The following is a 14774-nucleotide window of genomic DNA, read 5'->3' as shown; positions in this document are numbered from 1 at the left end:
CAAATGTGCCCTGAGGAAAGAAATTATATCCTCTTGTTTCTGCCTCAAATTACCCAGTAATGTGCCAAGTAGATGGTGCCCATCACCTGAGAAGGAGTGCTCTCCTCCCAGCGTTGTGTGTGGAAGGACTGGGGAGTGAAGAAAGGAAAGAAAGGAAAGTGATGGAAGAGCAAGTTGCTTCTGAATTGCTCTAGTTGATGGATATCAAATCCTTCACTTTGGGAAGCCTATCAAATAGCTGAAGGGGTGATTTTCCAACTTTACAAATGATGGTAGAGGTAATAAATTTATACTGAAGATTTGAAAGGGTTAAAAAAATGTTCATGGAAAGGGACCAGGTAGATACCCAGGCAGTAAGAGAACCTGGGTATTGAACAAGAGTAAAGTGCTTTCAACCTCTGTTCCGTAGGTCAGTTTCGAAATTCTAAATCCTCTGACATTAGATTAAATGTGGGGCAAACACCAAGTAAAGCTTTTCTTCAAATGCAGCAACTGGGTGGTTGTAAGAAACACTTCCATAGAAGATAACTTAGAAGAGCCCTTGGAACTTTCTTCATTCAAGCCATACCAAACTGGCCAAAGGTGTTCCACTTTCAGAACAAATGGAATGGTTGAAGTGCCACAGGCACAACCCTTTGATCATAGAAAGAGGCGTGCAAATGTGCAAGAAAGTGATGGAGGTGCAGTCAGCACTGCATGCAGTGAGGAAGAGTACAGAGCAGTGACCAGGAGAGACAACTCTCTATCCCAAAGTGAAAAGTGAAAGTGAAAGTTGCTCAGTCGTGTCCAACTCTTTGTGATCCTATGGACTATACAGTCCATGGAATTCTCCAGGCAAGAATACTGGAGTGGATATCCGTTCCCTTCTCCAGGGGATCTTCCCAACCCAGGGATCGAATCCAGAGATGGAACCCAGGTCTCCCGCATTGCAGGCGGATTCTTTATCAGCTGAGCCACCAGGGAAGCCTCTTTATCCATATTACTGTCAAAATTGTTTATAAACACTGAGGCCGGTCTGTCTGTCTATCCATTTTCAGAGAATTGGCTTAGTGGAGAAGGACGTGGCAAGTTTTTTTGTCCCCTGAAATTGCTAAATAGGAGGGTCATGAGATGAACTCTGAAATAAGTTGAAGAATTTGAAAGTGGAGAATTTTACACATGTTAGAGGTCATTTCTCCCTGCTTTGCTGAGCTCTTCAGAGTCTGCCGTGCGTACGGAATGTACGGCCCACTATTTCCATCTCATTAATGACGGCTGCACAACAACAAAAGGGATGGCATAGATCAGCATGCGCGCAGTGGGGAAGCTAAGGAAAAGATTGCTCAGTAATTTTCCCCTGGAGGAGGGAGGTATTTCCAACTTCTCAAAGATTTGTGCTCCCAGGGTAATTTGTTCTATGTTTAATTTTTCATATTTTATTCCTGGTATTCATAGGTTAAGAAAGTACAACTTTCCCAAGTACTGATTTATAGATAATGTTTACAAGTAGCACATAATATGTTCAGTTTCACAAATAATATCCATTGGTCCTTTGAAATGCAATTTCAATTCTTAAGTGTAATATTATAGCAAAGTATACACAAAATCTGCGTATCCTGAACTACAGGAAGCTGAGCAAGTGGTTTCTGTAGCTATATTTGATTTTAGTCAATAACACTTTTCCACAATGAACAAGTACTAACAAATACATTAATAAAACACTATGCCAAATGCTTATTCTTCCTCAACTTGTTAAGCAATGCCATTCTAGCTACTGCTGAAAGCGTTTATTTTAGAAGCTTTAATCTGATCTGGGAAAATGGGTTCTTCTACAACTTGACAAATAGTATGTATAAGTCTCAAAGCTTTTAAATAAAAAACCCTTCCAACACTGAAGTATTCATGTGAAACTTGTTTCTAAAAAAAAAAAAAATCACTTGCTATCTGAAGAAAGTATTAAAACAAGTTATCTTTTGAAGCAGATAAACATTCTTACAAATCATCTTTTACTTAAAAGAACCACAAATTAACTCACTGTCCTTAATAATCTGTTAGATTACTGTTGTCTAGAAATAAGAATACATGAAATGTATTTTCAGCTATCATAGGGTCCAAGGTGACATTTAGGTTTCACATATTGAACAGTTATAGTATAGCCTACAATGGAATAAAAACACATAATACTTCAGATAGTCAAAAGGAGCTACATGGTTTCTAAGCTACTTTAGCTTTTGTGTGGTCATTAAAACCCAGTAAGAATTTGAGAATGGTAATATAAAGGCAGGCAATTAAAATCTCAAATATCACTCTAAAATCAAAGACATGAAAATCTTTGTTTTTCTTCATCTTTCATTTACATAGTTAGATATCAGAACGTTACTGTAGAAAATAAACATTACTATTTATAGCTGCCCAGAAAACAATGAAGCTTCAGAAATTTAAAATTAAAAAAGAAGCTTCAGTTTTTCGTTCATACTAAGCAAGTCTTCTAACCTCAGCAAACTTCCCTAGATCCTTTCAAATCAAGGTACCTTCAATTTGCATTTGACCTTGTCTTCCAGTTGACATTTCCTTAAATCATTTCAACGATGAGATCTATGATGAGATCTTCAAGAATGTCCCCTGGCTCAGTATAAGGATTCTAACCATCCCCAAACCCATACATCTTTCCTGTAATTCTTTAGAAACAAATTTCTTTTACTAGGTCTGCATTCTGTACCTCCTCCAAAACTCTTCATTTTCTTCCTCAAAGGTGGGGTTTTCTTTCCCCTATCTTCTCAAGGGTATTTTTATTCTTCAGGTATGTCCTTGAAGTCCTGCCAGTGCCATTCAGACCTGGACTCGGTCGGATGGCTGGTGTGCCAGGTTTGGAACAGAGCTGGATGCAGTGCCAAAGAGTCTCAAAGTCATGGCTCAGTGACAAGAGCAAGAGAATCCCCCCTAAAGGGAAACTTGCATCCCTGCTTCTGTGGTTAAGCGTGGACGGGTGGTGGGGCAATGTGACTGCTGATGGCAGTCTTGGAGGATGGAGGGAGAATAGTGACTTTATGCCTAGGAGGGGGTTGGGAGTAAACTTAGAACTCCAGCCCCTTGCAGTCCTGGGCTTAGAAACAAGTCCTCTTTTGGTCATGATCTTCCCATTACTTAATGATCTCATTCTTTCTGCAGCCCAGATTCAACTGGGATGAGCAGCCATTTCCTAAGGCTCTTTGTATATCTCAGATACCTCCTGCTTTACCCACCTGGAGTGATTTTTGCAAAGGAATATTAAAATCAAAGACATCACCCTGGTCTATGCAGCAAATGAAAGCTGCATGAACGGTGACATCCTGGAGTTAGATTTCAAAATTAGACCTGGAATTTGTTGCTTGTCATTGTTTCCTCAGCCAGGATACTGTTCTGGTGCCTGAGCGAAGAACTCCCCTGATGCTTTTTTTTTTTTTTCCTTTTTTTTAAAAATATTTATTTACATGTATTTATTTGGCTGCGCCGGGTCTTAGTTGCGACGTGTGGGCTCTAGTTCCCTGACCAGGGAGCGAACCTGGGCCCCCTGCTTTGGACGCACAGAGTCTTAGCCACTGGGCCACCAGGAAAGCCCCTCCCCTGATGCTTTATATTTGAATTGATATAGGCAGAGCTTCCTTTTAAGATGAGTGGGAACAGTCTAAGCCGACTGCCTGAATTCCAGCCTGTAGGCAGCATTGGAGGCCTGGGGCAGAAGCTTGGAGACGTTGACACCCAACTTCATGTGCAGGACAAGGCTTGTATTCTGACTAGGCTGCTATCTTGGCCCTCTTCTTTATGCCTATTGTTTTAATCTCTAGATTCGTTCTTGCTCACTTTTTCCTTATAATTTATTTGTTGAAGGAACTATTTCTCAGAGTCTGTTTTCAATGTATCCTCATGGTATTAATAGGTTCCCCTACCTTTCATATTTCCTATGAATTATTAATGAGATTTACAGCAGTGATATCCAAGTGTGGTCGCCTGACCAACATTAGCATCCCCTGGGGATTTGTAGGAGATGCTAAATCTTACCCATCCAGAGAGGCTGGCTACCAAGGTCACCACCTTGGTGAGTCCTAGCATCCCATTTTTTTGAAGTCTACCACTGAAGTAGAAAGGTCGAAACAACCAGAGTGGGAAGGGATGAACAGAGTGGACAAGGTAGTGGCTGGTCTACAAATAGGTTAGGATTTCTAGTTGTTGTTGTTGTTGTTTTTTTTTTTACTAATAATGAAAATTTTGATCTTTTTTTTTTTTCCTGCTTAATGTCAGAGCAAGTGGAGTAGAATGGTGGGCTTATGGTTAAACAGTTAGTTTAGCTCATTTAATATACTTGAAGAACTATGATTACTAATAGTTCAGTGTTCCCTGCCTTTCTTGTAGAAGTGAGGGGACAAGTGTTCACTCTCCCTCAAAGCATAAGTCATCAAATCTTGACACTTTCTAGAAGATAAGGGAGCTCAGATATGGCAGGCCTTCCTCTGGCGTTTTAGGTCACCTTTGTACTTGGCAGCCAGGGGCAGCTGGTTTAGAAAGATCCTTCATCTGCAGCAACATCTTGTTAATTTTCCATGGAGATAAATTCAGGCCTGTTTTGTCAGAAGAAATCCTTCCAATCTTAGTGGAAAGGGTCCGCTCAGAACTGGCTGTCCTGAAGACAATTAGGACTTAAACAATTGGGGAAGGATGGATAGATGGAACTGCATTTCTGTGAACTCAACAGGCCTGCTCAGTTGGAAAGTCAAACTTCGTTTTCCAAAGCCCCAGCGAACAGTGTCTAAGATAAGTTACTTTAAACCCATCTTGAAAAAATAAAAGGCAAAGGATATGTATGTATTAGTTAACACTTAAAGAACTGAACCCCAAAAGAGAATGGATGTTACTTTATATAAATTTTATTTTATTATTTTTATATGTATGCTATTTTATTTATTGACTTATTGAACTATAGTCCATTTACAATACTATGTTAGTTTCAAGTGTACAACATAGATTCAGTACTTTTGTAGATTATACTTCATTTTTTTATTCAATGTGTATACACTTTTAAAAGTTAATTTTAAAAAGAAAAGGAGTACTTAGATTAATATAATGATAAAACATGACTACAACTTGTTAAGAATTTTTCTACGTATTAACACTATAATATTGGAAATCCAGTTTTCAGTGGGAAAAAAATCCTAACTTTCTATTTTGGAAAGTAAGTAATTTGGCTCCTTTTTGTAAAAAAAAAAAAATTATTTATATTTTTGGCTGCTCTGGGTCTTCGTTGCTGTGCTTGGTCTTTCCCTAGTTGCAGTGAACAGGGGCTACTCTCTAGCTGTGGTGTGTGGGCTTCTCACTGTGGTGGCATCTCTTGCTGGGGAACACAGGCTCTAGAGTGTGGGCTCAGTAGTTGTGGCTAATGGCTACAACTTGGTTGTGGCTTCTCGGGACATGTGGGATCTTCCTGGAGCAGGGATCGAACCTGTGTCCCTTGCATTGGCAGGCAGATTCTTAACCACAGGATCACCAGGGAAGTCCCTGGGCTCCTATTTTAAATGAACATATGTCTGAAAATGAAACCTCTGCATTGACCTAAGATCACTGGGGAGACAGAGTGAAGAAGGGTGCAGAGGCTGGAACGTATGCATTCTACTCTTGATGGACATTTGGGTTGCTTCCATTTTGACCACCTACAAATGATGCTATGTAAACATCCTTGTTCATGTGCCCTGGTACACACATACACAAGTGAAACTGCTTGGTCATTTAGTATATGCATTTTCATCTTTATTAAACCTTACCACATTGTTTTTGCAGAGTGGCTGTATCAGTTTACATTCCCACCAGCAGTGTGAGTTCGCTTGGTTGGATTCAAGTCATCCCCTTTGGGAGTCGGGGGACATAAATGTTGGAAAAAAGGAGGAAGCCAGGCAAGGGAAGGACTTGGGTGTGAATCCGAGAAGTTCAGACCTTATTGACTTTCCTGTGAAGCCACTGTTGATTTTGGAACAGGGAATAAAACACAAAAATGAGGCTTTAGGAAGGTGAGTCTTTAAAGTTCTCAGTTGGTTTGTGTTGCAGGAGAGAGTGGTGATGGTGGTGGGGTTCACTTAGGCCAACAGTAGGATGCACAGAAGAGAGGAGAAAATTTGTAGGGAGAACTAAGACCCAGAGCATCCTAGATCTACCAACTCTTGTCTTTAAATAATTTAATTAGGGGCTTCCCTGGTGGCTCAGTGGTGAAGAATCTGCCTGCCGATACAGGCGACATGGGTTTGATCCCTGGTCCAGGACGATCCCACGTGCCACAGAGCAACTAAACCTATGCGCTGTAAGTACTGAAGCCTGTGCACCCTAGACCCTGTGCTCTGCAACAAGAGAAGCCAGTGCAATAAGAAGGCTACGTTCCACAACTGGAGAGTAGCCCCTGCTCGCTGAAACTAGGGAAAAGCACATGTAGCAGCGAAGACCAGCACAACCAAAAATAAATAGAGAAATAAATTTTTAAAAATCTAGTTAGACTACAGCACACTGCTAAAGCCCATCTAGAAAACACCATGGCGTTATTTAGCAAAGATGATGATTCACATAGCCAATGACTGGGAAATCCCCCAAATTTACCAAAACAAACAGAAACAAAATCACCCCAAAAGAAGGGATTTCAAGAAGGAAAGAAATGCCTACAATATCAAATGGACAGAGAGATCCATACAAGAACAGACCTGGAAAGCATTCAGACTGGCAATTAGTAATCTGATGATGAGCTTTGCTAGAGAAATGTTTGTGACACCATGAGGGCAGAAGTCAGAACACAGTGGCTTGGGGAGGGAGTAGGTAGTAGCAAAAGGAAACCGAGTTTAGAACACACTATCAGGATGGTTGGCTGAGCACAGACTCAGCACACAGAAACATTTAGTATGTGATAAAGACAGTAATTTGAACCAGTGGGTAGAGGGTACAAAGTCTGATCAATGGTGATGTCACACTTGAGAAAAATGATAAAGTGAAAACCTATCTTGTAACATATATCAATTTAAAGTCCAGAGAAAGCAAAACCAGAAAAGAACTAGAGGAAAATGTAGGTGTACATAAACTTGGGGATAGTTAAAGCATTTCTGAGATTGACAACAAACCTAGGAACCTTAAAGGAAAATATGGATAAATAGGGCTTTCCTGGTGGTCCCATGGTTAAGAATCCACTTGCCAGTGCAGGAGACACTGGTTCAATCCCTGTTCTGGGAACATGCCACATGTCACAGGGCAATAAGTCCTGTGTGCTACAACTACTGAGCCCATGTGCTCTAGAGCCTGGAGTTGCAACAAGAGAAGGCACCACAGTGAGAGAGTAGCTGCCCCCCACTCGCCTACAACCAGAGAAGCCTGCCCAGCAATGAAGACCTAGCACAGCCAAAAATAGATAAATAAAAATTTTTAAAAAGAATGAATGAAAAATGATAAAAACAGAAAAACATTTACAATATAAAGGATTCCTATAAATAAATAAGGAAAAAGAAATAACCCAATATAAACGTGGATATGAGACATTCACAAAAATTCAATTGCATTAGGGGTCGGCAGGGACACAGGTAGTGCAAGCCAACTGGGCAGGCCCTAGACACGAGGAGGAAAGCACCTTGCTGCCAGGGTGCATCCTTCCCTCTTTATCCCAGCAGCGAGGCTCTGCAGCCTGTTCCCTTTGTGTATCCTGGAGGGAAAGCTACCCATCCCATATCTTCTTGTCCCCTCCCCAACCCCAGATAAAGCTCACCCTCATATTCCTGTATGAAATAAAAGGCAAAAATGAAAATGAGAAGCTAAAATAACCTGAACTGATGTCCAAATGGTCTAAATAAAACCCAGGCAGGTAGAAACCAAAGGGTTTTGCTTGAATGAGTGGCAGTAATGTCTCCACTGGTCTTTCTACCTGTGCTGTGATCCACGCTGAAGCCAATTATTCCATTCTTGTGCAAAGCCCAGTCCCACAGTCCTTTGAATTCAGACACATTTGCTGATGTTTATGTCTCTCTCTGGGATGGCCCAGCCTATCTTACAGGCCCAAACCTTTTTCTCCCCAAACTTGCGCTGTGCCAGGGAAACCACCTCCATGTTCCCAGGGTACACTGTGTTCTTCTACCTCTCAGTTCTTCATTTCTATGGCTCCTTGCCTCTGTCTCAAATATGCTTAGAAGGCAAGAAATGACCATTTGTGCAATGAACTAATTCTTCAAACAATGTGGTTTCTCTTTTACTGAACACCTTCCTCCCTTTGAGCTCCTTTATGGGCCTCCTACTCTTCTGCTGGTGAATTTGTCTAATCTCTGGCCTGCTGGAAACTCCCTAAGGCTTGAGACTGTGTGTCTTCAGGGCTAGACTCTCCTGGTATGCCTAAGCCTGCCTATTTCCTTTGGAACCAGACGCTCAGTGCTCAAATCAGGAAAGTCTCAGGCAAATTAGGATAAGTTGGTCACTGTAGTCTTGCTACTCTTTCATTCCATGGATTGTGAAGAGAACTAGGATGTACTGTTACAGGGATGGCTCAGCCACGGCCTCCAAAACACATTTTTTCATCATCTCCTGCAGGCAGGACTAGGTCAAAGAATGTGGTTTTTCCACTGAGAGAAAACTTCACATGATCTAAGAATAAAGTGAGACCAAACCAACAGATAAATTTCCTAAATGAAAGGGAAGCAAACCCTGAAATACAAGTCTGAAGACACAGAAAATCCATAAGAAGGGCCTTTGAAAGAAGAGGATTGGAGTTCATTTTCCAATGAAGCTTCCAACCCCTGCTTGTCCTCCTATGGGTCCATGGGCAAGTATTGCATTCTCTGAGCCTCAGTTTCTGTGTCTGCAAAGATTGGGGATGAAAATGCTGCTCTGGCAGGACCGTCGAGGGAGTTAAATAAGGGAAGATGTGTGTAGTACCAAGCCTAGCACTTGGAACCTGGAGATATCAGAGACTTCCCAGCATGCTTTCCACCTCCCCCATCCCCCCTACCCCTCCAACCCCCACCCCCCCCGCCCCGCCCAAGCCAACTGATGCCTGGCCTCCAACTTTCTCCTTTTTTTTTCACTTCCCATTCACTGTCTCTCTTCTCTCCAAAGTTCCTATCCTCCACTATTGCTCCCTCATCATATATTTCCTAAATACAAAAAAGGAATTAATAAGGTGAGGGAAAAAATCAGCATAAAAACTAGAAAAATCAGAAAGTGTGAAACATTGCTCTTGCAGGGTTTGGCTTGTTCTTTGGTTTTCCTTGTCTGTGTCCTTCTCCAAAGAGTCATGAACTGGGGTTTGTAGAGCTGCAGTGGCAGTGGGATGTGGAAGATCCTCCTTCATCTCAGTCCTGTGGAGAGAAGAGGGCAAAGGTCTGACATCTTTCCTGAGGATTGCCTATTCTCCTGGAGTAAATGCCTCAGCTGGTCCTGTTGTGCTTGGACAAGCTAAACTAGCAAGTAACAGGCCTCCCTAGGACACGCTGATTAGATAAGCTGATGAGAACCATGGAAGACACAGACAGTAGATTAAAAAACATAACATGAACGTTACTTTTATAGTGTTGATGAATAGACAAAGGCTTTTTGGTTCTAAAATAGTTGGTTGGTGAGGCAATAGAGGAGGGGCTATTTTAATAGCAGAGGTAGAGAAAAGGAGTGGTGGGTGGGTTCTAAGGTGGTAAGATCTACCTTAAAGGTACTGAATTCAAGGACCCAGGAGCAGCAGGCCACTGCACAGGGGGTGAGTAGAGTGAGTTTTAAATATATGGAGTTACAGCTTGGTTGTAGGCTTTGGTTTGGGGATGTGAGTGAATGAACTGAGTAGTCTAGGCAGAAATCCCCAGCCCACTGAGGGTCAGGTGAGAATTTTATTGCTTTTTGCTAAAGATCTGGGGAAGACTTAGAGAGCAAAGATAAGGGGCAATCTAATTGTTTAAATTAATCTTTATTTATTGCTGCTGCTGCTAAGTTGCATCAGTCGTGTCCGACTCTGTGCGACCCCGTGGACTGCAGCCTACCAGGCTCCTCTGTCCATGGGATTTTCCACGCAAGATACTGGAGTGGGTCGCCAGTGCCTTCTCTGAATCTTTATCTATTACAACACAGTAAAGGACAAGTAAGAGAATGACCAGTTTGTCCAGTGTTGTTTTCTGTGCTCCCATCTCTGCCTTCAGAGAAGGGATCATGTATGCGTGTGTGCATCTGTGCAACATTGGACTTCTACAGTAAGGGGCTGAAATCTACCCCTAGTAATAGTCTGCATGGAAGTCTGACTGCCCCTCTTTAATCCATGCTTTTCAGCCATGGAAGTCACAGTGATTGGTCCTGTGCCTATTTCATACTTCTTCCTGTTTAATAAGGATTATTTACAGCCTTTTTGGAGGCTCCTAAGAATCCAGGAAACATGGGGCTTGTATAAAAATCCCCACTTGAACTAAGCTTTCAGGCCTAAGGGAGGTGTCCTTTTATGAAGGACCTGCTGCTTCGGCTCTTGAGGGGGTAAGAAGGAGGGCATGCACCAGGGGCCAAGGGGTAAGTCCACATCTCTCTCCCTTGATGGAATGGGCTGAGTTGTTCTTGTGCATCAGGACCTCTGGAAATCAGATGGCTTTCCAAAGTGTCACCCAGCCCTTGATGAAATTCTGCCTTAGAAATCCAGACCCCTTGGCTCTGTGCGCCTCTGTCCCTGAGAAAGTGTATTTCCCTCTCTCTCTAACCAGGCATCCTGGAATTTGGAACTGAGCTGTGAGCTCAGGAGTTGAGGGGTTTCCTCAGGATCCCCCCCTTCCTAAAGACCCACCAACTATGGTCTTTCTCCCTCTCACCCCTCTAGCTTATTTTTTTTTTTTTATCCCCAACTGATTTTGGATGGTCCAGTCTAAGGAGAGTCATCTTTCCCCATCAATTCAGGCACTCGATAAGTGGTTTGTTGCTTGATTGAATGCCTGCTCATTCTCCCTTCAGTCAAGTTCATTTTCCCAGAGAGGCAGTAATCTAGTACTCGGACTTAATTATGGAGACACTCATATGTCTCTTTTACCTCCCTGCTCTGTGAAGAGGGATGGTGGCCAGGCCAACAGAGGAGAAAACTTCAGCACGAGTGATGCCTTCACAAGAAACAGTAGAGTGTGTTCTCCAATGTTACCATTCCCTAAACCAGAATCAACTGGTCTTGGCTTTCTTTTTCTCAACCTTCATTGTAGGAAAGATTGCTTCTTGAGTTACTTGAGATCTACTTTCCTCTCTAAAGAACTGGGCTCTGTGCTTATTTTGATTTATTTTCTCAAAAATACTTGACTGGGATGATTTTTATATAATCTTGAGGACGGGGCCCTCTAAGATTCTCTTAATCAAAAATGAATCCAGCTTGGTTTGAGGCTTAATCAGGCACTGAAATACTCACTTCTTGTATCATAGGTCATGAACTGGGTCTGACTCACCCTCCTCTTGTGTTTTAGCCATCATCACCTTAATCCAGTACAAGAACAGCCTTAACGGAGAAATAGAAAATGACCACTCACATCTCCTTCATCCCTGCTTCTTTTACCTGAAGTCTGGGCAACCTGCAACAACATTTTATATCAGACTTCTTAGAACATAGTCTGTCTTTTTAGTAAGAGTCATTTCAGCTCGATCAGGTCTTGTCACTCACCCGCTCTGTACGGGGTACTGTGTAAGCATACTACACAGTAGTGGCCTGCTGCTGCCTCATATGGGGTATTTTCTCTTGGTTAGCAATTCAGTCAGCAGTCATTTCAGTGCCTCCTGTGTATGTGCAAGGGACTTTGCTAGGCTGTGGGGGCAGTATGAGGATGAACAGCACATGGATCCTGCTTTCAGAGAGTTTATAATCTAGGGGGAGAGGCAAGATACGTGCGTTTCAATTAACAACTGGAAATAATATTGTAAATAAGCATGGCTCATTGAATAAAATCAGAAAGTAAGTTGATTTCTGCTTTTGGTTGCTTTTCAAAATTTATTCTGTATGTTTAGAGCTTGTTCTGCCACTGGATAAAATTTAGACAAGTTACATGATCGTCATGGTCATCTTTGGTCTGATTTTAGTAATGATAATGTCCATCCCAGTAGTAACCCTAACTTCTGTTGCAACTTAAAATTGATTCCTCTGTCCAGTCCCAGCTTGGCATTGTTAGAGAGTAGAAGCCTACAGTAGTTGCTGGTCTGGGTGGGGAATCTGCTCCTCCTCACTTATATAGCACCAGGGATCTGCAACCAATTCAAGATTGTTGCTGGGGGAGGGAGAAGTGGGAGAAGGGGGGAAATTCTGTCTACACATTTATGATTTCCAGCCTCACTAGGCTCCTCAGTGGAATGTGGTGATTCGTCTACATATCCCTGGTCTGACCCCACTGTTGTTCCCCCCGAAGGCCAATCTTTACTGCCCCCTCATCTACCCTCCAACATTCCTCATGGAGAACGTTTACATGGTCCAGCGGGGATATCCTCTGCTTCTACCCTCACTGAGCACCTCGTCCCTTCCTTCTTCTTCTCTGTCTTAAAGGAAGCTGCCCTCCACCCCAGGTTCTGGCTCAGTCTGACACCTGTGCTCTGTACTGTGAACCCCTCAGGAGCCAGTCAGCAGAGCAGAATAAACTGGCGTGGAGAGTGCCCAGAGTTGGAGACCGAGTCCTTTTTTCGGCAGGGCTGTTCTTTGTTGTGGCTCATGCAATACAGCTCCTCATAATTAATCCCTGCATTTAACATAACTCCAATCAAAGTAAAAAATGACTATTTTATTCTTAAATTGTGTAATTGTTTCTTATGATAAAATGTACATGATATGAATTTTACCATTTTAATGTACAATTTAATGGCATTAAGTTCACTTTATTGTATAATCATCACTACCATCCATCTTCAGAACTTTTTCAACCCCATCTGAAATTCTGTACCCATTAGACAGTAATTCTCCACTCCTCCTCCCCCCTAGCCACTATACTACTTTCTTTTTCTGTGAATTTGGCTATTCTAGGTGTCTCATGTAAGTGGAATCATACAAGTATTTGTCCTTTTGTGACTGGCTTATTTCACTTGGAGGCACTAGTGGTAAAAAAAACCTTGCCAATGCAAGAGATGTAAGATACATGGGTTCCATCCCTGGGTTGGGAAGATCCCCTGGAGGAGGGCATGGCAACCCACTCCAATATTCTTGCCTGGAGAATCCCATGGACAGAGGAGCCTGGTGGGCTACAGTCCATGGGGTCACAAAGAATCAGAATGACTGAATAATGCAAGTATTTCTTTGCATAGATAAGCCACATTTTGTTTATACATTCACCTATCAATAAACATTTGGGTTGTCTCCACCTTTTGGCAATTATGAGTAATGCTCATATAAACAATGACATACAAGTATCTGTTTGAGTCCCTGTTTTCAACTTTTTGGACATGTTGTTGTTTAGTTGCTGGGTCATGTCCAACTCTTTTTGTGACCTCATTGACTGTAACCCACAAGGCTCCTCTGTCCATGGAATTTCCAGGCAAGAATGCTAGAGTATTGTCATTTCCTTAGGGGATCTTCTCAACCCAAGGATTGAACCCATGTCTTCTGCAGTGGCTCTTTACCACTGAGCCCCCAGGGAAGCCCTTTTGACATATACCCCAGTTTATTTGTTTGTGACTAGGGAATACATCCTTATAGTGGACAATATAAAAGGTACAAGACATTACACAGTAGCCCCTGAGATCCTGCCTCTCAGTTTCACTTCCAGGAATCAGCACTGTTACCTGTTCCTTGTGACTTCATCCCTGGAGAGACTGTACACTTATAGACACACTCCACACCAGTGACAATAACAAACCACAAGCACTCTTCTACACTTCATTTTCTTTCCATTTAACAATATTGCTAAAAGATCACTCCATAGCACTGTTTAGAGAGTATGCGCATTGTATTTAAAATCTTTGGAATTTTCCAATATAAGACAAACCTTATTTTATCAGTTCCCTATTGACAGACATTTATGTCATTTCCAATGTTTTGCTGCCATGAACAATGCTGTAATAATGACAGCCAGTATTTGCTGAGCACTTACTATGTACCAGGCTTTCTTTAAAATTCTTTCCATTCATTATATCATTTAATCCTCATGGTAATCGTCTGACAAAGTGCAGGGAGGTGAGTAACTGCCTCAAACCACACAGGTGTGTTTTCATCCACAAGTGGGAATGTATCTGTAAGACAACTTTCTAGACAAAGAATAGCTGCTACCCAAAGGTAGATGCGTTTTCAGGTGTTACAAACACTGCTGAAGTGGCCCCATAGAGCCTGTGGCCAACTGCAGTGTCTCCAACTGTAGCGTGGAAGAGGGCTGGTTTCCTGCCTCTCTTGCTGTTGTGAAATCTTTTGATATTTGCCAATCTGAAGATGAAAAGTGGTATTTCATTGTGGCTCTAATTTGCTTATGTTTCTTTTTTTAAGTGAGTGAGGTTGAGCATCTTTTCAAATGTTTAAAGGCAACTTGTTTTACTAGTGGGGTTTTTAAAAGTTGATAAAATGATTTCACCATTGATCTAGAAGCCTAGATTTCTCTTTTTTCCCTGTTTATTAGAGGTTGGAGTTTTATTCTGTTATTGGCTAGCTCATGTTAATTTTTTAAAATTAATTGATTTATTTTAATTGGAGGCTAATTACTTTACAATACTGTAGTGGTTTTTGCCATACATTGACATGAATCCACCACAGGTATACATGTGTTCCCCATCCTGAACCCACCTCCCACCTCCATCCCCATTCCATCCCTCAGGGTCATCCCAGTGCACCAGCCCTGAGCACCCTGTCTCAT

At 42.0% G+C, this 14774-nt stretch overlaps 1 protein-coding gene across 2 annotated transcripts in view; it reads left to right on the top strand.

Annotated features, from left to right (window-relative positions):
* Positions 1 to 9629: 9629 nt before the first annotated feature.
* Positions 9630 to 14774, top strand: part of SLC4A5 (solute carrier family 4 member 5) — a 125904-nt gene continuing 120759 nt past the window's right edge. For both annotated transcript variants that reach the window (XM_043918414.1, XM_043918415.1), the window contains exon 1: positions 9630 to 9709. The gene's annotated coding sequence lies outside the window, so the exon portion shown is untranslated. The remainder of the gene's footprint in view (positions 9710 to 14774) is intronic.

This window comes from Cervus elaphus, chromosome 11, assembly GCF_910594005.1.
Source record: "Cervus elaphus chromosome 11, mCerEla1.1, whole genome shotgun sequence".
NCBI lineage: Eukaryota > Metazoa > Chordata > Mammalia > Artiodactyla > Cervidae > Cervus > Cervus elaphus.
Note: the sequence above shows the minus strand (reverse complement) of the source record. Positions and strands in the feature narration are given on the sequence as shown.